Genomic DNA, 24,164 nt, shown 5'->3' on the forward strand with positions numbered 1-24,164 from the left:
TTGGCGCGGTCTTGGCCCGGTCGATGTTCCACAGTGAAGTCCATCCCCTGCAGGGAGATGGACCAGCGCAATAGTTTGGGGTTTTCCCCCCGCATCTGCATTAGCCACTGCAGGGGTCGATGATCTGTTTGCACCCGGAAGTGGGTACCGAAGAGATAGGGCCGGAGCTTTTTGAGGGCCCACACCACTGCGAAGGCCTCCCTCTCGATTGTGCTCCAGCGCTGTTCTCGGGCCAGGAGGCGTCTGCTGATGAAGGCCACCGGCTGGTCAAAACCCTCGGGGTTCAGCTGGGAGAGAACCGCCCCGATGCCGTGGTCGGAGGCGTCCGTTTGCACAATGAATTCCCGACTGTAATCGGGGGCCTGGAGCACAGGGGCAGTGCACAGGGCGGCTTTCAGCTTCTCGAAGGCCGCTTGACAGTCGGGGGTCCAGTTAATCTTCTTCGGGTGGTTTTTGGACGTGAGACCCGTGAGGGGCCCCACAATGCTGCCATAGTCCCTCACGAACCGCCGGTAGTAGCCGGTGAGCCCCAAGAAGGCTCGGACCTCGGTCTGCGTGACTGGGGGCTGCCAGGACTGGATGGCAGCGATTTTGAGTTGCAGAGGGGCCACCAGACCGCTTCCCACCTGGTGTCCGAGGTAGGTCACGGATCCCTGACCAATTTGGCACTTGCCGGCCTTGATTGTGAGGCCGGCCCGCTGGAGGGCCTGCAGGACCTCTCGGAGGTGGTGGAGGTGGTCGGACCAGTGGCGGCTGTACACAGCGATATCGTCCAGGTAGGCGGCGCTGAACTCCTCGAGCCCCGCCAAGACCTGGTTCACTAGTCGCTGAAAAGTAGCTGGGGCATTCTTGAAGTGGTAGTGGCCATCGGGGGTAGAAAAGGCGGACCGTTCTTGGGCCCGGGGTGTGAGACCGATCTGCCAGTAGCCCGCTGTCAGATCGAAGATGCTGAGGTAGCGGGCAGCCCCCATGCGGTCGATCAATTCATCCGCTCGGGGGATGGGATGAGCGTCGGTCCTGGTGACAGCATTCAAGCCCCGATAGTCGACGCAGAATCGGAGTTCGGGAGTGGTGCCGGGGGCAGCAGCTTTGGGGACCAGCACGACCGGGCTGGCCCAGGGGCTGTCCGAGGGCTCGATGACCCCGAGCGTGAGCATCTTGGATATTTCCTCTTGGATGCAGGCCCGCACCCGATCTGGTACGCGGTAGCCCCGGTGTCTGATAGGGGGACTGTCCCCAGTGTCTACGTCGTGCAAGCACCAGGGGGTGACCCCTGGGGTGAGGGAAAACAAAGTAGCAAACTGCAGCAGGAGGTCCCGGCAGCCTTGGCGCTGCTCTGGGGTGAGGGCCTCGGAGAGCCGGACCCCGTCCACGGAGCCATCTTTCTCCTGAGTCTTCAGGAGATCAGGGAGAGGCTCGGAGTCTTCTTCCGCCCCACTGTCTGTAGCCATCAGGAGGCTGAGTTCCGAGCGCACAAAGTGGGGTTTGAGTCTGTTGGTGTGGAGGACCCGGAGGGGGTTCCGGGGAGACTCCATATCGATGAGATAGGTGACTGGGCTCTTGCGTTCGACCACTTTGAAGGGCCCCGTCCACTTGTCCTGCAAGGCACATGGTTCGGTGGGGGACATCACCCACACTTGCTGACCAGGTTCGAATTCGACGGAGGAGGCATTTTGATCGTACCATTTTTTCATGTCCTCCTGACTGGCCTCAAGATTCGCTTTTGCCATTTCCCTGAATCGCCGGGTCTGATTGCGTAGTGTCAGGAGGTACTTGAAGACGTCTGGAGGGGTCTTTAGGGGGGCCATCTCCCAACCTTCTTTGACTAGGCTGAGGGGCCCTCGCACAGGGTGCCCGTACAAGAGTTCGAAAGGGCTAAAACCGAGGGACTTCTGGGGAACTTCTCGATAGGCGAAGAGGAGGCACAGAAGTAGTACATCCCACTGGCGACGGAGGGGCTCTTCCAATCCCCCAATCATTCCCTTGAGCGTGCGGTTGAATCGCTCAACTAGTCCGTTTCCTTGAGGATGATAGGGGGTCGTGAATCGGTAGGTGACCCCGCACTGTTGCCAGAGGGACTTCATATATTTCGAAATAAAGTTTGTGCCTCGGTCGCTGACGACTTCTCGGGGGAAGCCCACCCGGGAGAAGATCCCCATTAAGGCCCGGCCGACCACCGGAGCTGTTACAGTTCGCAGGGGCACAGCCTCGGGGTAGCGGGTGGCGTGGTCCACCAGTACCAGGATGAACCGATGTCCTTGTGCTGTGCGGGGGTCCAGAGGCCCCACAATGTCTATTCCCACCCTCTCGAACGGGGTGGTGACAACTGGGAAGGGTTGCAGAGGTGCTTTGAGTTTGCGGCCGCTCTTCCCGCTGGCCTGGCACGTGGGGCAGGACCGGCAGTGGTTGAGGACGTCGTTTCGCATCTTCGGCCAGAAAAAGTGGGTCACCAGGCGACTGTAGGTTTTGTCCTGGCCCAGGTGTCCAGCCAGAGGGACATCGTGGGCCAAATTTAACAGGAAGTCTCTGAAACGGAGGGGCACCACCAGCACTCGACTGGCCCCTAACTCCGCGATTCTCTGCTCACTGTATAACAGGTCGTTATCCCAATAGACCCAATGGGCTCCGGTGGTGTCCCCTGCGCTCTGGGCGATGGCTTGCTGGCGGAGTCCCTCGAGGGAGGGACAGGTCTTCTGCTCTTGACGGAACTGTTCCTGGGTGGGCCCCCCTTCTTGACGCCACTGAGCCAGGTCGGGAAGGTCGTGGGGCTGGGCGACCCCTTCGGGGGTTTGCTCTGGGGGGTCGGTATAGTCGGTGTCCTCTACTGGAGCGATCGGGGGAGGAGGTGCAGGCCATTCTGGTTCTTCTGGTCGGGGGATGGCACGGGCGGCCATGGACCGGGTGGTTACGCACGCCCAGTCCGGGAGGCCCAGCATCCCCAGGTGCTCTCTTCTTTCGACGGCGGCCCACGGGGAACTCTCAAGATCATTCCCCAGGAGACAGTCCACGGGGGCATCATCCCGGACCGTCACCTTCAACATGCCGGAGACCCCTCCCCATTCGAAGGGGACGCAGGCCATCCGACATAGACTCTCCGAATTGTCGGCTGAGCGGACGGGGCAGAGAATGTTCGGCAGGATCTGCTCTGGCTTTACCAGGTGACAGCGGACGGCCGTCACACTGGCCCCTGTGTCACGTAGGGCTTCGGCCCGGCGCCCATTAATGTTCATCCACTGGCTATATTTTCTGGTGTTGGCGGGTAGGGGGGCCCGCGGGACCATGTCTTTTCCCCCTAGGCACGCTAGAACCATGGCGGCCGGTTCCCACTCTTGTTGTGCCTGCTCGTATTCTTCTTGTTCTTCGGAGATTTGTTCTCCCCCCAGGGCGGCGGCAGCTACCTGGCGGGGTTTTGGAGTTTGGTTCTGTGGACAGTTCGGGTCATTGGCGTAGTGGCCGACTCGCTGGCATCGGTGACACGTGACGTTGGCCCGGAACACCGGGCGCATCGGGGGGTTCCCCCGGCTGGCCGGGGGCGGGGTGCTGGCAGCGGGAGCGGCCGGGACGGTGTCTCTCCCTCGCCCCTGGCCTCCTCCTCGGGGACGGTGCTGACCTTGGTTGTTTCGGTTCTGCTCGTGTGGCCCTCTCCGGCCCACTCGGGTGCTTTCCCACCGGTCAGCTTCGGCGGCGAGTTGCCGTGGGTCAGTCAATTTACTGTCGAGGAGGTGCTGCCTGAGCTCGACGAAGCAGTTGTTAGAGAGGTGCTCCCACACCATGAGATTAAAAAGTTGCTCGTAGGTCGTTACGTGGCTTCCCTTGATCCAACCCTCGAAGGCTCGGCTGAAATAGTTGACATATTCCACCCAAGTTGTACCCGGGATCCGGGTGCAGTCCCGAAACCTCTGGCGGTACATTTCGGGTGTGAGCCCATATCGGGTGAGGAGGGCAGCCTTCATGTGGTCATAGGATGACATCTGATGGTCTGGGAGCTGTAGCAGGGCATCGCGGCCTTCGTTGACGAACCTCCCCCATAGGCCGGCTCCCCAGTCACTTCGATCGATCCGGTGGGAGGTCATGGCGATCTCGTAGGCCTTGAACCACTGTTGTATGTCGTCCTCTCGGACATACTCTCGGACGACATCCTTGGGGATGTGGACTTTCTTGTCTGTCGCTCCCGGGGTGCGCGGTCGCTCGGGCACCTCCGGTTCTTTGTTCTGCTTCCGTAGTTCTATTTCCGCCAATTTGCGCTCGTGTTCGTATGCTAATCTTTTTTCTTCGAGCTCTCTCTGCCTCTGTTTTTCTTCCCGTTCTTCTCGGAGCCGCAGATGTTCTAGGTTCAGTTTTTGCTCGGCTAATTTTAGTTCACCGTCCATTTTGAGCCGTGCCATTTCTAACTCATGTAGTCTGTTTTTTTCTCTTTCTTGGATCTCTTCCTGCGAGAGGCCCGTTCCTCGCTCCTCGGGAGCCGTGGCGTTCCTCTCTGATGCTGCACCGTTTCGGTCTGGGGATCTGGCGACCCCGGTTTCTGCCCACGACTCAATGGCGTGCTTAAAATCGTCTTTGGTACTCAGGCCGGTGGTAGCAATGCCTAGTTCCATGCAGAATTGTTTCAATTCACGATGGCTGTACTCTTCCAATTTATCCATCTGGAATTTCTCGGTGGATCCGCTCTCTTTGGTTGACATTGTGGTTTTGTCGTGGGGTGAGCTACTCTCTGTACGATTACGCGTTGATTCGGATCGCGCCGCTGGCCACCAATGTTAGACGGACCGGGAGGGTCGGCCGAGGACAAGGGGAGAGGTCTCCGGGGAGAGCCGTCTCCAGCGATCGTACAGATGAGTAACTTCCCCCCCACAGATATACACCACACAAGGATAGGATTTAACGTTCTTTATAAGCGATTTCTTAAGGTACGATGGAATGGTACAAGGAGGTCCGGACTCAGGGGTCCCCTCGATTTCAGTCTCTTGGTTTGGGAAAGGGGGTAGCGGGACAGTCTGGTTACCAATCTGGTAGCTGAGATGGTGTGATGGATAGCTCACAATCCTCGAGCTCGATGTTCTAGCTTTGGACGGGCCGCGGCAGCGCCAGCAGGTCCCGGTGAAGGTGGTCGTTACACGGTCCGCGGCAGCGCCAGCAGGTCCCGATGAAGGTGGTCGTTACACGGTCCGCGGCAGCGCCAGCAGGTCCTGATGAAGGTGGTCGTTACACGGTCCGCGGCAGCGCCAGCAGGTCCCGATGAAGGTGGTCGTTACAACGGTCCGCGGCAGCGCCAGCAGGTCCCGACGAGGATGGAGGATGCAGAAGGCCGCGGCAGCGCCAGCAGGCAGGACGATAGTTCACAAGGCAGGGCTACGGCAGCGCCGGTAGTCCGTCAAGGCTGAGTTCTTCTCGGTGTCTCTCGACTCCAGGATACAACTGCCTCCCTGCTCTGGAGCTGCCCTAGTTATAGGTCTGGCGCCCTTTGATGTCCGGACCCTCGCACTTGGAGGTCGGAAGGTCCGGGATGAGGGAGTCCAGACACCCAGCAGGGGGGTGGAGCCAGCGCCCGGGGGAGCTGGAGGGCGATCGGCACCTGGCGGGGGAGAGCCATCGACACTTCTTTCTCCCATTGACCTGCCAAGTGGTCCGTTCACCTCCTGGGTGGATGGTGGTGCCGGGATGTCGGGGCCTGGCCAGGCCCAGGGTTAGGGTCGGGCTGAGGCCACGCGGCCTCGTGGTGCAGTGTCCAAGATGGCGGCTGGTCCGGCCGGGGGAGCCGGTAGTGGTTCGGCCCCATGATACATGGATGTCCGGGGACAGGAGTTCCGTCGGGAGACGGGGTGCGGGTTGTTCTTGTGGGTAACACCTGGAGGGCCGGGGCTCGGGCCCTGTCATGCGGGAAGGGAGCAAGCCCTTCATGTGGCCTGTCCAACAGGGTAGAACTGGTCTCTCACAGGCACCTCTGTACAGCTCATGTTCACAGGGTAAGGGGCTGTAACTGGTCTCTTACAGGCACATCTGTACAGGTCCTGTTCACTGTGAGGGGGTAGAACTGGTCTCTCACAGCCACCTCTGCAAGCTCCTGTTCACTGTGTAAGGGGCTAGAAGCGGTCTCCCACAAGCACCCCTTCACAGCTCATGTTCACAGGGTGAGGGGCTAGAACTGGTCTCCCACAAGCAGCCCTTCACAGCTCATGTTCACAGTGTGAGGGGCTTGCACTGGTCTCTCACAAGCACTTCTGCACAGCTCATGTTCACAGGGTGAGGGGCTAGAACTGGTCTCTCACAAGCACCTTTGCACAGCTCATGTTCACAGGGTGGGGGGCTAGAACTGGTCTCTGACAGGCACCTCTGCACAGCTCGTGTTCACAGGGTGAGGGGCTAGAACTGGCCTCTCACAAGGACCTCTGTATAGCTCTGTTCACTGGGTGAGGGGCTAGAGCTGATATCTCACAAGCGCCTCTGTACAGCTCAAGTTCACAGGGTAATGGGATAGAACTGGTTTCCTACAGGCACCTCTGTCCAGCTCCTGTTCACTTTGAGGGGGTAGAACTGGTCTCTCACAGGCACCTGTGCACAGCTCCTGGGTACTGTGAGAGAGGCTAGACTGGTCTCTCTCAGGTACCTCTGCACAACTCCTGTTCACAAGGTGAGGGGCATGAACTGGTCTCTCACAAGGACCTCTGTACAGCTCTGTTCACTGTGTGAGGGGCTAGAACTGGTCTTTCACAAGCTCATCTGCACAGCTCATGTTCACTGTGAGAGGGGATAGAACTGGTCTCTCACAGGCACATCTTTACTTCTCCTGATCACTGTGAGGGGGGTAGAACTGGTCTCTCACAAGCTCATCTGCACAGACCATGTTCACTGTGAGAGGGGATAGAACTGGTCTCTCACAGGCATGTCTGCACAGCTCCTTTCACTGTGAGAGGGCCTAGAACTGGTCTGTCACAGGCACCTCTGTACAGCTCATGTTCACAGGGTAAAGGGGTAGAACTGGTCTCTCACAGGCACCTCTGTACAGCTCATGTTCACAGGGTAAGGGGATGTAACTGGTCTCTTACAGGCACATCTGTACAGGTCCTGTTCACTGTGAGGGGGTAGAACTGGTCTCTCACAGCCCCCTCTGCAAGCTCCTGTTCACTGTGTAAGGGGCTAGAAGTGGTCTCCCACAAGCACCCCTTCACAGCTCATGTTCACAGGGTGAGGGGCTAGAACTGGTCTCCCACAAGCAGCCCTTCACAGCTCATGTTCACAGCGTGAGGGGCTAGAACTGGTCTCTCACAAGCACTTTTGCACAGCTCATGTTCACAGGGTGAGGGGCTAGAACTGGTCTCTCACAAGCACCTCTGCACAGCTCATGTTCACAGGGTGAGGGGCTAGAACTGGTCTCTGACAGGCACCTCTGCACAGCTCCTGTTCACAGGGTGAGGGGCTAGAACTGGTCTCTCACAAGGACCTCTGTACAACTCTCTTCACTGGGTGAGGGGCTAGAGCTGATATCTCACAAGCGCCTCTGTACAGCTCAAGTTCACGGGGTAAGGGGATAGAACTGGTCTCCTACAGGCACCTCTGTCCAGCTCCTGTTCACTGTGAGGGGGGTAGAACTGGTCTCTCACAGGCACCTGTGCACAGCTCCTGGGTACTGTGAGAGAGGCTAGACTGGTCTCTCTCAGGTACCTCTGCACAGCTCCTGTTCACAAGGTGAGGGGCAAGAACTGGTCTCTCACAAGGACCTCTGTACAGCTTTTTTCATGTTGTGTTTGGCTAGAACTGGTCTTTCACAAGCTCATCTGCACAGCTCATGTTCAATGTGAGAGGGGATAGAACTGGTCTCTCACAGGCACATCTTTACTTCTCCTGTTCACTGTGAGGGGGGTAGAATTGGTCTCTCACAAGCTCATCTGCACAGATCATGTTCACTGTGAGAGGGCATAGAACTGGTCTCTCACAGACACCTCTGCACAGCTCTTGTTCACAGTGTGCGGTGCAAGACTTGTCTCTCACAAGCACCTCTGCACAGCTCCTATTCACTGTGAGAGGGGCTAGAACTGGTCTCTCACAGGCACCTTTGCACAGCTCCTATTCACTGTAAGAGGGGCTAGAACTGGTCTCTCACAGGCACGTCTGCACAGCTCCTTTCACTGTCAGAGGGCCTAGAACTGGTCTGTCACAGGCACCTCTGTACAGCTCATGTTCACAGGGTAAGGGGATAGAACTCGTCTCCCACAAGCACTGCTTCACAGCTCATGTTCACAGGGTGAGGGGCTAGAACTGGTCTCTCACAAGCACCTCTGCACAACTCATGTTCACAGGGTGAGGGGCTGGAACTGGTCTCTCACAAGCAGTTCTGCACAGCTCATGCTCACTGTGAGAGGGGCTATAACTGGTCTCTCATAGGCACCTTTGCACAGCTCCTATTCACTGTGAGAGGGGCTAGAACTGGTCTCTCACAGGCACGTCTGCACAGCTCCTTTCACTGTGAGAGGGCCTAGAACTGGTCTGTCACAGGCACCTCTGTACAGCTCATGTTCACAGGGTGAGGGGCTAGAACTGGTCTCTCACAAGCACCTCTGCACAGCTCATGTTCACTGCGTGAGGGGCTAGAACCGGTCTCTCACAAGCACCTCTGCACAGCTCATGTTCACAGGGTGAGGGGCTAGAACTGGTCTCTCACAAGCACTTCTGCACAGCTCATGTTCACAGGGTGAGAGGCTAGAACTGGTCTCTCACAAGCACCTCTGCACAGCTCATGTTCACAGGGTGAGGGGCTAGAACTGGTCTCTCACAAGCACTTCTGCACAGCTCATGTTCACAGGGTGAGAGGCTAGAACTGGTCTCTCACAAGCACCTCTGCACAGCTCATGTTCACTGCGTGAGGGGCTAGAACCGGTCTCTCACAAGCACCTCTGCACAGCTCATGTTCACAGGGTGAGGGGCTAGAACTGGTCTCTCACAAGCACCTCTGCACAGCTCATGAAAAAAAGCATCTGTTAAACATAAGAGGTTTCGATGTGTTGGCCTGTTCCTCACAGACGTCTATAGTAAGAGGGGTGGCAATCTTAGCTAAATCTTCGTTGGGAGGGGCAAAACGTCAAAGTGCTGATACTTCGGGGAGATGGGCACTGGTCGAATTAGACGTTGGGTGTACAATCTGTGTGATTTATGGATCTGATCAGGATGATCCTGAAGTATTTGATTTTTTGGAAATTGAATTGGCGAACTGGCCTAGACCAGTTGTAGTATGTGGAGATTTAAATATTCATGCTGAGTTTACAAATAAGGGCCCCTACGTAGGGTGAAAGCCTAGGGTATTTCGAGCCATAAGCTCGTTACCTAAATCACACGGGTTAGAAGATGTATGGGGAAACAAAGAGCCCAATAACCCGGGCTTTACGTATTTTTCATGCCCTTTCCAGAAATATACTAAATTGGATTACTTCCTAGTATCTGCAACAGAATTGAAGAAGGTTAGTATTAATAAACTACCGAAAACTATGTCTGACCATAGCCTTTTAATTTTGCAATATGAGCTAGAGGCTTTTAAAAAAAACCTTCAAGATGGACCTTCGAGAGGAAACTATTAGCGGATACTAGATATGTTGAGCATTTAAGGAAATGGGCCCAGGATTATTTTGATGTAAATCGTTTTAGTGCCTCCAGAAATAATGTTTGGGATTCATTTAAGGCAGCTTTGAGAGGTGAAACAATTAGTTTCTCTGCTAAGCGCAGGAATGAAGATCGGTTAGAAAACCTGAGATTTATCAATCAGCTAACAGTAGTAGAGCAGCATACGAGGGAAATTGGTCAGGGAAAGGGGGGGGTGGGGACCCAGCAGAGGATATCTAATATTCAAGCAGAGCTTCACAAGCGGATAGCTCAGAAAGCTGCAGGCGAATATCAGACCCATAGGGGCAAACTTTATGAGACCGGAGAACAGGCAGGCAGATTATTGGCACTTCGGATTAGTGTATTATTAGTGAATAATTTCAAGTTTATGTGAAGATAACCAGAACTATTCGGAACCAAATGATATACTGAAAGTTTTTAGATTTTTTTTCCAAATATTGTATAAAGAAGAGATTGACTCAGATGCTGGAAGATGTGAGTTTGTGGATAGTGGCCCTCAGTTGAGTACTGTCGATAAAGAAGTGCTAGATAAGGATTTGGAAATGGGTGAGGTACTGGAAGCACTACAGGAGCTAGCAGCGGGAAAAGCGGCAGGGCCGGACACTATTCCGCTAGAAGTCTATAAAAGCATCCAGAATGAAATTGCTCTAATACTGTTGGATTTATTCAATGGGATAATGTGTACCGGCGAAATCCCGGATTCCTGGAAGGAAACAAATATTATTGTCTTTCATAAAAGGGAAAAGCCTAAAGAGAACCCGGGATCCTATCGGCCAATATCCCTAATCAACGCGGACACTAAGATCTATGCTAAGATTTTAGCTAAAAGGTTGGGAAGGATTATTGGCGGTCTGGTCTCCCCGTGGCAGCATGGATTTATCCCGGGCAGAGGAACAACTGACCATATTAGGTGGGCCATCACTCTTTTTGATATGCAGGCTGCCTCGGGGGGAAGGATGGCCATGATCCTCCTCGACGCAGAAAAGGCTTTTGACCGCGTTGCGTGGAAGTACCTATGGGGGATATTGGACCGAAGGGGCTTTGGCCCTAAAATAACAAAAGCAATTAAGGCCATGTATCGTGATCCCAAGGCTAAAATCCAGCTAATGGGTGAAAGCTCAGAACTAATCCCTATTTCTAGGGGGACGCGCCAGGGGTGCCCCTGCTCACCCATTCTTTTTGCCCTGTATATAGACCCGCTGGTACGCAGGATTACGGGTTGTGATGATATTAAGCCAGTAGTTTGTAATAGGTTGGAGAGCAAACTGCTGGCTTACGCAGACGATCTGGCTATAATCCCTCCTGAGTCAGCTGGGGCTATGGCAGCTCTTATAGGGATAGCAGGGGAATTTGGGCGTTCATCTGGGTATCGTCTGAATGAGGATAAGACTCAGATAATTTGTACTCAGTGGCGTCACTAGGGGGTTGCGGGGGGTGCGGACCGCACCGGGTGACACCCTCACGGGGGGCGACACCAAAGGGCCGGTCCGGTCGGTGTGGTGTGGTGCACTGCAACCGTCCGTGCAAAATTTAATTGAAACCAACCAGCAGTCCAGAAACCGAAACGGAAACGCAACGACGCGCCCAACCTAACCTTCAGCAGGAGGTGCCTGTGCACAGCGCGCACTGTCTCCTCCTCCGCCGCGTCTGCGCGCCTCGGCAGTGACGTCACGTCGTCACTAGAGGGGTGCAGTCGGGCGCGGTTGTCGGAGGAATCCGAATCCCGCAGCATTGGGCCCCAAGTGCGCGTGACTTGGCATCACGACGAGGGACGAGGAGCGGAGGTGAGGAGGTCTCAGGTCGCCACACTGCCACAGCGCCACTATAATTTAATTTTATTCCTTCCAACTGCAAGGAGGAGCGGAGCGGAGTCTGGCTTTTAAGGCTAACGGCCGCGGGCCGCCGACCGAGGTAGTCCCCCCCCCCCCCCCCTGTCTGCCACCACCAACTCAGCAGGTGAGTGGCCTAGTATTGCCTATTCAGTGCAGGGCGGTGGGCGATTCCATGTGTCTCTGCGCTGTAGGTTCAAGCACTGTAAGGCATGGGTAAATAGAACCGGTCTCCGTCTCTTGGTGGGATATGCCAGTTCAGCCTGTCAGTCGTAGCATTTGTGCCTAATTTTGCTTTTATGTATTCAATCCTCTGTACTAAACTAAGTATTCCGTTTGTGTGACTTGCCTGGATCGCTCTATGCTATGCAGTGTCAGAGGTTATTTCAAAATATTTCAAGACGTTTCATCCAATTGTTTTTTCGTAACTTTTTTCCCTCAGTATGGATAGAGGAGTGTTGTCTTTTTTTATTCATTTGTTGCAGCCACAGCAAGTGGATTTCAGGCCCATTGGAAAAGCCCTGGTGTCCCCACACCCAATTGCACTTGTTGATGGTCTTTAAACTACTCAAGTAGCAGGTGCTTTTGCAGGACTGAAACATGTGCTATCACATACTTTACAAGTATTCTAACCAGGGCTTTAAGTATAATGAAAAAAAATTGGGGGAGTCTCTACAAGGGACGTGGTCGATGCAATTAAGGGCGTGGTTTAAATAAATAAGCAGATAATCTGTGCTTAGCATATGGTGACGCTCATCTGATATAATGCTGCTTCTGAAAGTTGCACTGGATCGCCCCTTTGACATACAGTCATTGGCACTAAGCTTGAATGGTGTTATGCATATTATTGAATGTGGTACTTTATATTGGTGTTATGTGGGATTAATTGTGGGTAATGTTTTGATCTTTCGTTAGCAGATAGTCTTAGCATTGTACAAAAAGAGACTCCTAGTTGGAATTACTCTTGTTTTAAAAACCTGCAAGAGGTGCGTAAGCACGCAGTTTGCACTTCTAGTCCTTGCTCACCAGAAGCGGCTGACAGTAACAGGTGCAGTTACTGCCAGCCTTGCTTCTGGTGAGCAAGAACTAGAAGTACAAACTGCGTATTTATGCACCGCTTGCAGGTTTTTAAAACACATAAATAAAAGGCATTGTCATTTACAATGGCAATAGCTCAAGCTCTCGCAAATGCGAGACCTATTGCATTGCAAATGCGTGTTTTACCTGTATTGACAACTTCAACCTACTTGGACTAAGCCCTTCCCAAGTGGCAGAGATGGACTTTGAACCCTGTTGTGTTTTAAACCCCCTCCCCCCCCCCACCATCCCCATGTCTGATTTCTGGGCAGAGTGGCCTATCTCTAGGACAGGCAGAAGTCAGAGCAAGTGACTTCTGTTGCTAACTAAGCAGAATCCGAGACTACACTCTATCGTGGTGTTCCTATACACACTTTGCATTTATCACATCCTATTTCTTGGTAGTGGTGCTGTGGCGCACTCAAATTCTGCAGTGCGCACGCGCTTCCTCTTCTCTAATGCCCGGGTTCCCTCCCCCCGCCGACAAAAGCACTAAAAACACACGGGACACCGATAACAGAGGTCAAGCAAGGAAAACGAATTACAACAAAGAAATGAAGAGGAAATGAAAGGGAAAGAAAGCAAGATGGAGGGAGAGGGAGATGGGTGGGAGGAAGAGGGAAATGAAGGGCATATGAAAATAAGGAAGGAACTGTGACAAGACGGAGGGTAAAAAGGATAAAAGGATGAATGCATGGGCAAATGGGCTGATGGATGTAAGGACAAAACAATATTTGCATGAGTGTGAGAAAGAAAGTGGCTGGAACGTCTGGATGGATAGCCGCCTGGATGGAGGTGTGGAAGGATGGACTGCTGGACTGATAAAAGGAGGGTGAATTGGTGGATGGATGAAGAAGAATGGATTGACGAATGGATGGGTAATAGGATGTATGAATGTTTGGAAGTGTGAGCGAAAGGATGGATGGATGGAAAACTAATAATGAAAGGGTGGATGGATGGAATGGTGAAAGGATTCATGAAAGTATGAAACGATGGATAGATGGATGTATACATGAAAGTCTTAAAGATGAATGGAAGGGGATAATTAGGGACCTCATTACTGTTTGTTTTTATTTTAAAAATCTGCACAGGCCCAGCAAGGCACATCATTATCATGGCCATGGATGCAAGGCAACAATAAAACATGTCCAGAGAACTGGTGATTAATGATCCTGCTGGAGAGCAGTCCTTTGCCTGTTGGTAGTTTTGAAATGCAGATAAACTGTATTTTATTTGGACAGCTCAGTGGGTTACTGCCTTTGTCACAGAGATTCTTGTGTTACTTGCAGTTCAAAAGTTACAATCCTAACATAGGACAGTGGCTATGAACTGTCATCAAAGACCTGCTGTGAGAAGTTGGCCTGGCATATGCTGTTCCTAGTTATAGGGACACCTTGCACCAGTCCAATTCGACTCTTACTGATGATAGGTTTAAGACAACCTTTAAAGAAAGCTATCCTAGTGGTAGCTGTGGAGAGCAGCCTTCAGGCTAAGTCTTGAAGGAGTGTTAAGCTTATTGTTTTACCATGATAACCTCTTGAATAACCAAATGAAAGAGTAGCCCACACAGGTATATATATAAAATATATGTATTTATTCTAGGCAGAATCCCACAGTCACTTTATGTGGCTAGTGGCAAAGTTACAATTCAAACAAGCATTTCTAAACACAATAAATAGCACAGAAATCAATGGGCCCCAGGGGGGGACCAAACCATATACTAAAATAGTGGTATAAGACCCACGACAATTCTACAGGCAATGCCTAGGGCATTCAGGATCGCTTGCCCCTTCAGAATCCACCCACAGTTAAGAGGAAGGGGACCCACGGGAGACGCGTGCAGTGCAAAGAGCTGCTATCGGGATCGCAATGTTAGCCTATGGAGAATGTCGCGGTTGAATATTTAAAGTTTAGGGACACTTCTAGCAACAGTACAAAGTTAAGACTTGAGACTTAAGGCTTTGGAGAGCCCACCACCACGGGAGTACCGGAGTACCACTGTTACCTGCCCCAGGGAAGCCGGGTGCATAGGTCGATTCTGGTGTCGGGTCGCGGGCTGATTTTCTATGGAAAAGTAGTCCAAACTGCTGCTAGCTGAAAGCGTCGTTGAAGTCGTGAAGATTAAAGATGAAGAGAAGATAAAGATGAACCTGAAAGCAGAGGGGACAGAGTCTGGGTCACAGCAAAGTGACCAGGGAGCTCACAGGAAGGAGCTCGTGGATGTCGGGTGCTTCAGGTGTCGAAGGTACAGCTGGGCTCTGCAGTCACGGGCTCCGGGAGGCTTCAAGGAAGGCCAGCTTCTGGAGGGCGACTGTCCCACGTCGGCTGAGGGTCGCTGCGGTGTTAGTGTCCCGATTGGATCCACTAAGCATTGGCAACCGCAACCCACGCAAGATGAACAAAGCAGCTGCTGGTGCAGACCCACAAGGTCTGAGGGTGCTCACCTTTGCAGGGAGCGCAGAGCAGGCCTGGAGCAACCAGGGGAACTCTTGGAAAGATAGGTTTTCCTCCGTCAGGGCCCACAAGTCGAGAGACAAGGGACCGCAGAGGGCAGCAAAATGGAGTGCGTAAAAGGGCTCCCACGGGCCACCGGAGCGGACTAGGGAGCTGAGCTTTGGCACGGATGCTGCTTGAAGGTTGGCTCAGAAATGGGCCAAAGCACCACTTCCCCACTGGTCGGGGTCGGGTGCTGTGCAAGAGGTGGCCGGGGTCTCGGGGTATGCAGGGATCTCGACACCCACGTGGTCCACGGTGCTCAGGCTCACAGGACTCTGGGATGCACTGGAGACCCACCTCAAGGTTGATGGAAGGCGTCGAAGTTCGTGAGAGCAGCGAAGTTCCAACTGGGTATCTTGCAGTCTTTTAGGTGCCTGCCAAGCAGGGGGATAACTCCTTTATCCCAAGGGAGATTTCTTCAGTCAGCTGGGCAGCAGCTCGTCGAAGGTCAGTTCTGTGAAGTTCTGGACGAATCTCAGGCTCTAGGGCAAAGTTATTCCCATATATCCCCAAGATTAGGGGATGGTCCCAAATAGAGCCTACCAATCAGAGTAGAGGCGGGAAAGGGTGGCTACACCCACTCCCCTTTGTGTGTTTCCCGCCTGGGCGAGGGGCAGGATGCCCCTGAACCGGTTCCAGGCGGTGTATGCAGAATTGGGGCTCTGCAGCTGCCTACGTGCAACTCTGAAAGGACATTTGGTGCACCCACCCTGTTCCAATCCACATATCCTGTCTGGGGAGGTGCTGGCACCTCCCTGCCACAGGAGCCCTATTGTCCAGATGGCGAGGCTGGGGTTTTCCCCAGCAACAGCCAGCCAGAGTCGTGTAGGTGGCGGACAGTAGCCATTTTGTGGTACATGTGCACTTTTAAATTGGTGTCTAAATTCTACCGCTTTTCCCATATCACCCTCCTAGCAAGGGGGAATCGTACCCTCATGCCCATGGCTGGACTGGGGGTATGATTCCTTCATGTTTGACACCAAACACGATATGGTTCTGTGTAGCCACTCCCAAGTTACAGCGATGACGCGATAACTTATAATGCGGTTAAGAGTATATGGTATGGCTACACTACAAACAACCCAGTAACGATTTTACGAAGGTTGCAGAGAGGTCCTACTCACGTAGGGGTCCTCCCTCACACATACCTCAGCACCCAGCCCTGTAGGATTACCAGGGCCTGCCATAGGGGTGACCTATGAGAGTATATGTGTTGTAAGGGTATGGGATATAGGGTACCTACATCCCTGTAAGGGGTGCTAGCACCACCTTACCCAGACTACAGTAGTGGACTGGTGGTGTCAGTTTGGGTGGCTGTCCCAGGGTGGCACAATAAGTGCTGCAGCCCTGGTAGGCCTACTGGGGGACCCATGCCATGGGTACCTAGGGTACCATCTACAAGGGACTGGTAGGGTATGCCCAGCATCCAATTGGGTTTGTACCTAGAGTACTTTACATCAGTTTTAGGGAGAAAGCAGATAGGCTGGGGTCCTGGATAGCAGGATCCCAGCCAGACTAGTCAAAAACCACTCAAATACCAGGCAAAAAGTTGGGGACAACCATTAGTCAGATTCCACTCTCCTACACCTGCAGACAAGCATGAATGGTATAGTTAGAACTTCACTTTTTTGTGTTACTATAAAGTTAGAAATTCCCCAGTCTTTCATTATTTTAATGTTGCTAAAAAGAGTTTGGGCCGATATACATTTTTATTAGTAAAGCCAAGCCCCAACCACTACGGTATGCTTTAAATCCTGAGTTTGTGCTTCCCCAGCCCAAACCCTCTTTAAATTTACTGCCCACCAGTATGGATGCCATGTGATTCCTACATCTTGTAATCCTCATTGGCTCATGTGACATTCCCTGTATACGGAATTACATACTAGCGATAAAACCGGCCCTGTCATTGCCTTTCTGTTTTTATTTAATTAGCAGTCAGGTCATTAGGGCAACTGTGGAACATATTTTAAAGTGCGTGCTAATTATATTTACTGCTATATTTAATGTTTTAAGTTTGAAGGTGATTTTGCTAATGTTTTTTACGGGAATAATGAAAGTGGAGCTGGATGGGGCTGATATGGGGCTGGGGCCCGAAGGTCAGCTGTGAGATAAGGTACACAGGAGCGGGATGGTCGAAAAGTGGATAATCGGGCCTGGAAGTAATTACTTGTGTTAAAACCTGGCCTGTTGGAATTTGAGGGTTTGCACTTACATCCAGACATCGCTCTTACTTTCAAATAACTCTCCACATGCTCTGTATACACACAGAATTGATCCGTTGTATACTGGTGACCGTTTGCAAGTAGATCTAATCTAATCTAGGGCTTGTAGGCTAGCGGACTCGGAGCGGAGGAGGTCCATGCGGTATGTCGTGAGGGGGTGACACCGTGAGTTACCCGCACCGGGTGACACCAACCCTAGTGACGCCACTGTTTGTACTACCAATATTAACAAGCATTTGCAATGCAATAGGTCTCGCATTTGTGAGAGTTAGAGCTATTGGTGTCGTAAATGACAATGTCTTTTACCTATGTGTTTTGGTTTGGAGTGTAGCGGATGAATGTGGTGTGGAGTGGAATTATGTGGGTTGTATTGGAATTGTTAGTTGTGGAATTGTGTGGGATGGGATTTTGTGGAGTATATTTGCGTAGTGGATTTATGTGGCATGGTGAATAGATTGGGAGAGATAGAAAGGAAGTTAGAGAGTGTTAGGTAGTTTGTGCAGGAAGTGGTGAATGAAATCGAGACAGAGGAGCAGAAAGAGTGTGAGAAAGAGAGAAAGAAGGGGCGAGCAGGCCACAGATGCATAAAGAGGGAGCACCTTTGTATGCAAAACACACCCAGCGAAGAGGAGAGTATAGGTTTGAGGGAAAGAAGCATTGAAATATTTTGCAACATGAAACAGCACATATTATGGTGTTAATATTTCTTTATTTGTGATTTTAACTCAAATGAATACTGTCTGGGCAAACGTTTAACTCCATCAAGGCCAGCAACTTTGAGTGGATAAATGCACTAGATACATTTTTTTGTGGACATCGAAAATGATGCAGCATATGGTGAATTATGTGGGAAGTGCATTAAATAAATAGGTATACTAAAAGTCTGGGCGTCCACAGAATCTCATAATTTCAGTGGCCCAAAACACTTAAAAACAGTGTGATAAAGAAAAAATAGAAAGAGAGACCTCTCCCACCCTGACTTGCATGCATAGTCCTCTCAGGGGGTTATTTCCCTTTCTGTAAGGAAAATGAAGAAGGGGAAGAAGGTAAATACCAAAAGCAGGTTAATGATAGCATATCACAGCAAGACCAAGAAACACAAAAGATAAAAAGCACCACTTTACAGAATAGAGCTGGTTGTCACGGTGTACTGTATTGTAACAAGATTCTTGTAGCAACTCATAACCCTTAAGAGGTGCAAAGCGCATTTGCGGATTGGAAATGCGGTACTCTGTGGGAGTGCTTGTGAGAAGTTGGCCCGGCATATGCTGGTCACTAGTTATAGTGGCCACCTTGCACCAGTCCAATTCGACTCTTATGGTAGATAGGTTTAAGACAACCTTTTAAAGAAAGCTATCCTAGTGGTAGCTGTGGAGAGCAGCCTTCAGGCTAAGTCTCTGAGGAATGTAAAGCAGCTTGTTTTACCTTATAATCTCTTGAATTACCAAATGAAAAGGACACCACACAGGTATATATCTCAAATATATATGTATTTATTCTTAGATACACTCTACTAATCTCTTTATAAGATTAGAACCCAGATACACATTTAAATGTCAACACTTCTCAATAAACTAAGCACAAATATGGCTGTAGCCCTAGGGGCGTACCAGACCATATACTAAAAAAATGGGATAACAAACTCGACTTGCAAAATGAAAAGGCCTAGGGCCTTGGGAATCGCTGGGGCTTCAATTCTACAGTGTTAACAGGTAAGTAATCAGCCCACGGGAGATGCGTGCAGTGTCTAAACACAGCCGCGGGTTTCCTATTGGTTTCAATGGCGTAAGTCGCGGTTTGCATTTTAAAGTTTTAGGGCACTTCGGAGAAGTCAACAAGCAAGCCACTTACAGGGTAAGTATTTCGAGGGCCAACACACACTTGGGCACCGGAGTGCACAAGTTACCTCACCCAGGGAAGCCGGGTGCATAGGTGTCTTTTGGTGTCGGGTCGCGATGCTGTTTTCAATGGAGATCACTGAAGACTTGCTGCTTGTGATGACTGGAGAGGTGTCCGCTGGAATCCGAAGATGGATTGAAGTTGAAGAGGACCTGAAAATTGAGGGGACAGAGTTCAAAGTCACTTGCCAGTGACCGGTGGCCAGCAGGATGAATGACCACTGATGTCACGTCGTTTCAGGTCGTCGATGGTGATTTGTCTCTTCGCTCACGAGGTCCAGGAGAGATCGACGATGACCAGCAGCTGGATTCGGAGGGTCCCACAACGTCTGCAGCTGATGTCGGTATCGGCAACCAGATTGGAGCCAACAAACCTTGGCAACTGCAAGTCTCATGTGGAGTGATGATTAACGGTGATGCAGATCAGCAAGGTCTGATGGACTTACCCAGCAAGGGTAAGTGAGGGCAGGCCTGGAGCAACCAGCAGAGCCCTTGAAGTTGATTAGAAAGTCTTCGGGTGAGTCACTTGCCAACGGGCAATCAACCGCAAAGACGCCTTTGCAGGAAAAGTTCCACAAGAGCCCACGGTCACGCGGAACGGGGTAGGCAGCTGATTTTCGGTACCAGACCTGCTAGGGACTTGGACTACAGATGGCCCAAAGCACAAGTTCGTGGAACGTTGTTTAGGGTTTGCACTTGAAATCAGTGCACGGTTCCCTGGTATTGCTGTTCCTCGTCACTCGTGGGGTCCAGACGCCACAGCTTCACTGGGGACTCAAAATGGCCATCGAGAGGTCAGGAAATCCACTTCAGGGGACGCAGAGATTTCGGACTCTGGCGGAAGCGGTGAAGTTTGCAACCGGTGATCAAAGTTACTGGTGCCTGCCAAGCAGGGGAGTCACTCCTTGACTCCAAGGGAGATTCTTCAGTCTTCCAGAGATAGTGGAACATCGAAGGGCCAGGATTCTTCTTTGTAGAGCGTCGTCCAGGGTTAATCTGAATTGCATTGGCAATGCTTGGTATCTTATAGTGAAGATAGGGGAGGGACTAGCTCTATGACCACTCCTCTAGGAGGGTCAGGGTAGTGGGTGGTTACACCCACTTCCCTTTGTCCAGTTTCGCGCCAGAACAGGGGCAGGTAGCCCCTGAACCGGTTTGAGCTGGCATATGCACAGAGGAGCCTACTGCTCCCCCAGTGCAGGACTTCAAAGCACTCTAAGAGTGCACCCACCCAGCTCCAATACACTAAATCCTGTCTGGGAGGTGGTGACACCTCCCTGTGACAGGATGCCTTTTGTTGGGCTTCCTCCACTGCGAGTTTCGGTCAGCAGCAGGAGGGAAGCCCAGTGTCTGTGCTGGTGACATCCATTTTGTGATGCCAGGGCTATAGAAGATTTCTACCGTTTAGTTCAGTGGGTACATGTCGTCCCCTCTAGAAGGGTGGGATCATACTCCCACACCAGTTACTGGTGTGGGGGTATGATTCCAAGTTGTTTGACACCAAACACGACATGTTTTGATGCAGTCATTCCAAAGTTAGCATTTACCGCGAGGTTATAATGCACTTAAGAGTATATGGTTTAACCGCATCCACAAACAGCAGCAGAGAATAGACTCTGCCAGCTGCAGAGGGGTCCTGCTCATGCAGAAGCACCCCCTCACATAGTAAACCAAGCACTCTGCCCTCAGAATTGTTAGGGCCTGCAAGAGGGGTGACTGATAGGTTTATATGTGTTTGTATGGTGAGATATAGGAACCTATACCTCTGTGAGGAGTGCTAACACTACCTCACACAGGCTGCAGTAGCAGGCCTGTGGTGTCAGATTGTGAATGCTTCCCAGGGGTGGCATAATACATGCTGCAGCCCCTGGTAGGCCTGTAAAGTACCAATGCCGTAGGTACCTAAGGTACCATATACTAGGGGCTCATAAGGTACCACAGTATCCAATCACTAGTGCATCTAATATGCACACCAAGTTGTTTTAGAGAGATCAGTGAGACTGGGGCCCTGATTAGCAGGGACCCAGCCAGACTATAGTCAGAAACCAGTGTATACATCAGAAAAAAAGTGGGGGCAACATAAGTGCAGATCCTACTCTCCTACACAACCCCCCCCCCCCCCAAACGCAGGGACATTAAACTAACCTTGACCAGTTGAGTCTTCATGTTCTAAGTGGAAATACCTCGAGAGTCCATCTGCATTGGCATGTTGGGTCCCAGGTCTATGTTCCACTGTATAGTCCATCCCCTGTAGGGAAATGGACCACCTCAGCAGTTTAGGATTTTCACCTTTCATCTGTTTGAGCCATAGGAGGGGCTTATGGTCAGTCTGAACTATGAAGTGAGTGCCAAACAAGTATGGCCTCAGCTTCTTCAGGGCCCACACCACAGCAAAGGCCTCCCTCTCAATAGCTGACCAACGTTTCTCTCTAGGGGCCAGCCTTCTGCTTATGAAAGCTACTGGCTGGTCTTGACCTTCATCATTAAGTTGAGACAGTACAGCTCCCACACCCAGCTCTGAAGCATCTGTTTGAACAATGAACTTCTTTTTGTAATCTGGACTCTGTAAGATGGGGGCAGTGCACATTGCCTGCTTGAGGTCATCAAATGCCTTTTGACAGCTAGCTGTCCACTGAACCTTTTTTGGCATTTTCTTGGAGGTCAGATCATTTAAGGGGGTCACTATAGATCCATATCCCTTAACAAACCTCCTGTAATACCCAGTCAGGCCCAAGAAGGCTCTCACCTGTGTCTGGGTGGTTGGAGCTACCCATTCCATTATGGTCTGGATCTTGCTCTGCAATGGTTGAACCTGGCCTCCACCTACAAGGTGGCCCAGGTACACAACCTGACTCTGCCCTATCTGGCACTTAGTGGCCTTGATAGTGAGGCCTGCTTTCTGCAGGGCCTCCAGTACATTCCTGAGGTGGACCAGGTGATCCTGCCAGGTGGAACTAAAGACAGCAATATCATCAAGATAAGCTGAGCAATAGGTTTCCATACCAGTCAGAACTTTATTCACCAACCTCTGAAATGTGGCAGGTGCATTCTTCAAACCAAAGGGCATTACCACAAAGTGATAGTGCCCACCAGGGGTCGAAAATGCTGTTTTGGCCTTGGCATCATCAGCTAACTTGATTTGCCAATAGCCAGCTGTAAGGTCAAATGTACTGAGATACTTGGCTGAGGCCAAAGTGTCTATTAGTTCATCTGCCCTTGGTATTGGGTAGGCATCAGTCCTGGTGACTGCATTGAGGCCCCTGTAGTCAACACAAAACCTCATATCCTTCTTACCACCCTGGGTGTGAGGTTTTGGGACAAGGACTACTGGGCTAGCCCAAGGGCTATCTGAGGGCTCAATAACACCTAGCTCCAACATTTTCTGGACTTCAGTCCTGATACAGTCCCTGACATGGTCAGGTTGCCTGTAGATTTTACTCTTGACAGGCAGACTGTCTCCAGTGTCCACCTCATGGGTGCACCAGGAAGTCTGACTTGGGGTCAGGCTAAACATATGTCTAAACTGCTGTAGCACTTGTCTACATTCAGTTTGTTGATGTTCAGTGAGGCTGCTTGCCAAAGCAACACCATCAACTGACCCATCATCAGGGTTCTGTGAGAGCAGGTCAGGGAGAGGGTCACTCTCCTCCTCCTGGTCCTCATCAGTTGCCATGAGCAAGCTCATGTCAGCCCTGTCCACATATGCCTCAAGTCTGTTGACATGGAGCACCCTAAGGGGGCTCCTGGGAGTGCCAAGATCTACCAAGTAGGTGACCTCTCCCTTCTTTTCAACAATTGTATGGGGGCCACTCCAATTGTCCTGGAGAGCTGCTGGGGCCACAGGCTTCAACACCCACACTTTCTGGCCTGGCTGGTAAACAGTCAGGACAGCCTTTTGGTCATGCCAAGCTTTTTGTAGTTCTTGGCTTGCCTCAAGGTTTTTAGTGGCCTTCTTCATATACTCTGCCATCCTGGAGCAGAGACCAAGTATATAGTCCACTACATCCTGTTTGGGAGGTTTGAGAGATAACTCCCATCCCTCCTTCACCAGACATAATGGTCCTCTAACAGGGTGCCCAAGCAGAAGTTCAAAAGTGCTGTAGCCAACCCCCTTCTGTGGAACCTCCCTGTATGCAAACAGAAGGCAGGGAAGTAAAAGGTCTCATTTTCGCCTAAGCTTCTCTGGGAGTCCTTTAATCATTCCCTTTAGGGTTGTGTTGAATCTCTCAACTAACCCATTGCATTGTGGGTGATAGGGAGTAGCGAATTTGTAGTTTACACCACACTCCTTCCACATTGCAGTTAGATATCCTGACATAAAGTTAGAACCTCTGTCAGAGATGACCTCCTTAGGGAAATCCACTCTGGAGAAAACTCCAATGAGGGCTCTTGCTACCACAGGAGCTGTGGTAGTCCTTAGGGGTATAGCTTCTGGATACCTGGTGGCATGATCCACTACCACCAGTATAAATCTGTGCCCAGATGCAGTTGGTGGGTCAAGGGGACCAAAAATGTTAATCCCTACCCTTTCAGGTAGTGGTATGAAGGGGGCCTTTGTGGTGCCACCTGTCTTGCCACGGGCTTGACAAGTGACACAGGAGCGACAAAACTCCTTTGTGTCTTCAGACATGTGTGGCCAATGAAAATGTGGGACAAGCCTGTCCCAGGTCTTGTTTTGGCCTAAGTGTCCTGCCAATGGGATATCATGTGCTAGGGCCAAGAGGAACCCCCTAAACTTCTGAGGAATTACCAACCTCCTGGTGGCTCCAGGGGTAGGATCTCTAGCCTCAGAATATAGGAGCCCCTCATCCCAATAAACCTTATGGGACCCACTAGCACTCCCAGCAGCCTCAGCAGCAGCCAGCTGTCCGAGGGGTTCAAGAGAGGGGCAGCACTGTTGCTCTTTGCTCAGATATTCCCTGGAAGGTCCTCCTGCCCCCAAGAACTCAACCTGACCAGGCTCAAGTTCCTCTGGGGCAGTTCCTTCTTCAGGCTCTGTTTCTCCTTCCTCAGGAGGGGAATCTGAGATCTGA

The sequence above is a fragment of the Triturus cristatus genome, chromosome 9, assembly GCF_964204655.1.
Source record: "Triturus cristatus chromosome 9, aTriCri1.1, whole genome shotgun sequence".
Classification (NCBI taxonomy): domain Eukaryota; kingdom Metazoa; phylum Chordata; class Amphibia; order Caudata; family Salamandridae; genus Triturus; species Triturus cristatus.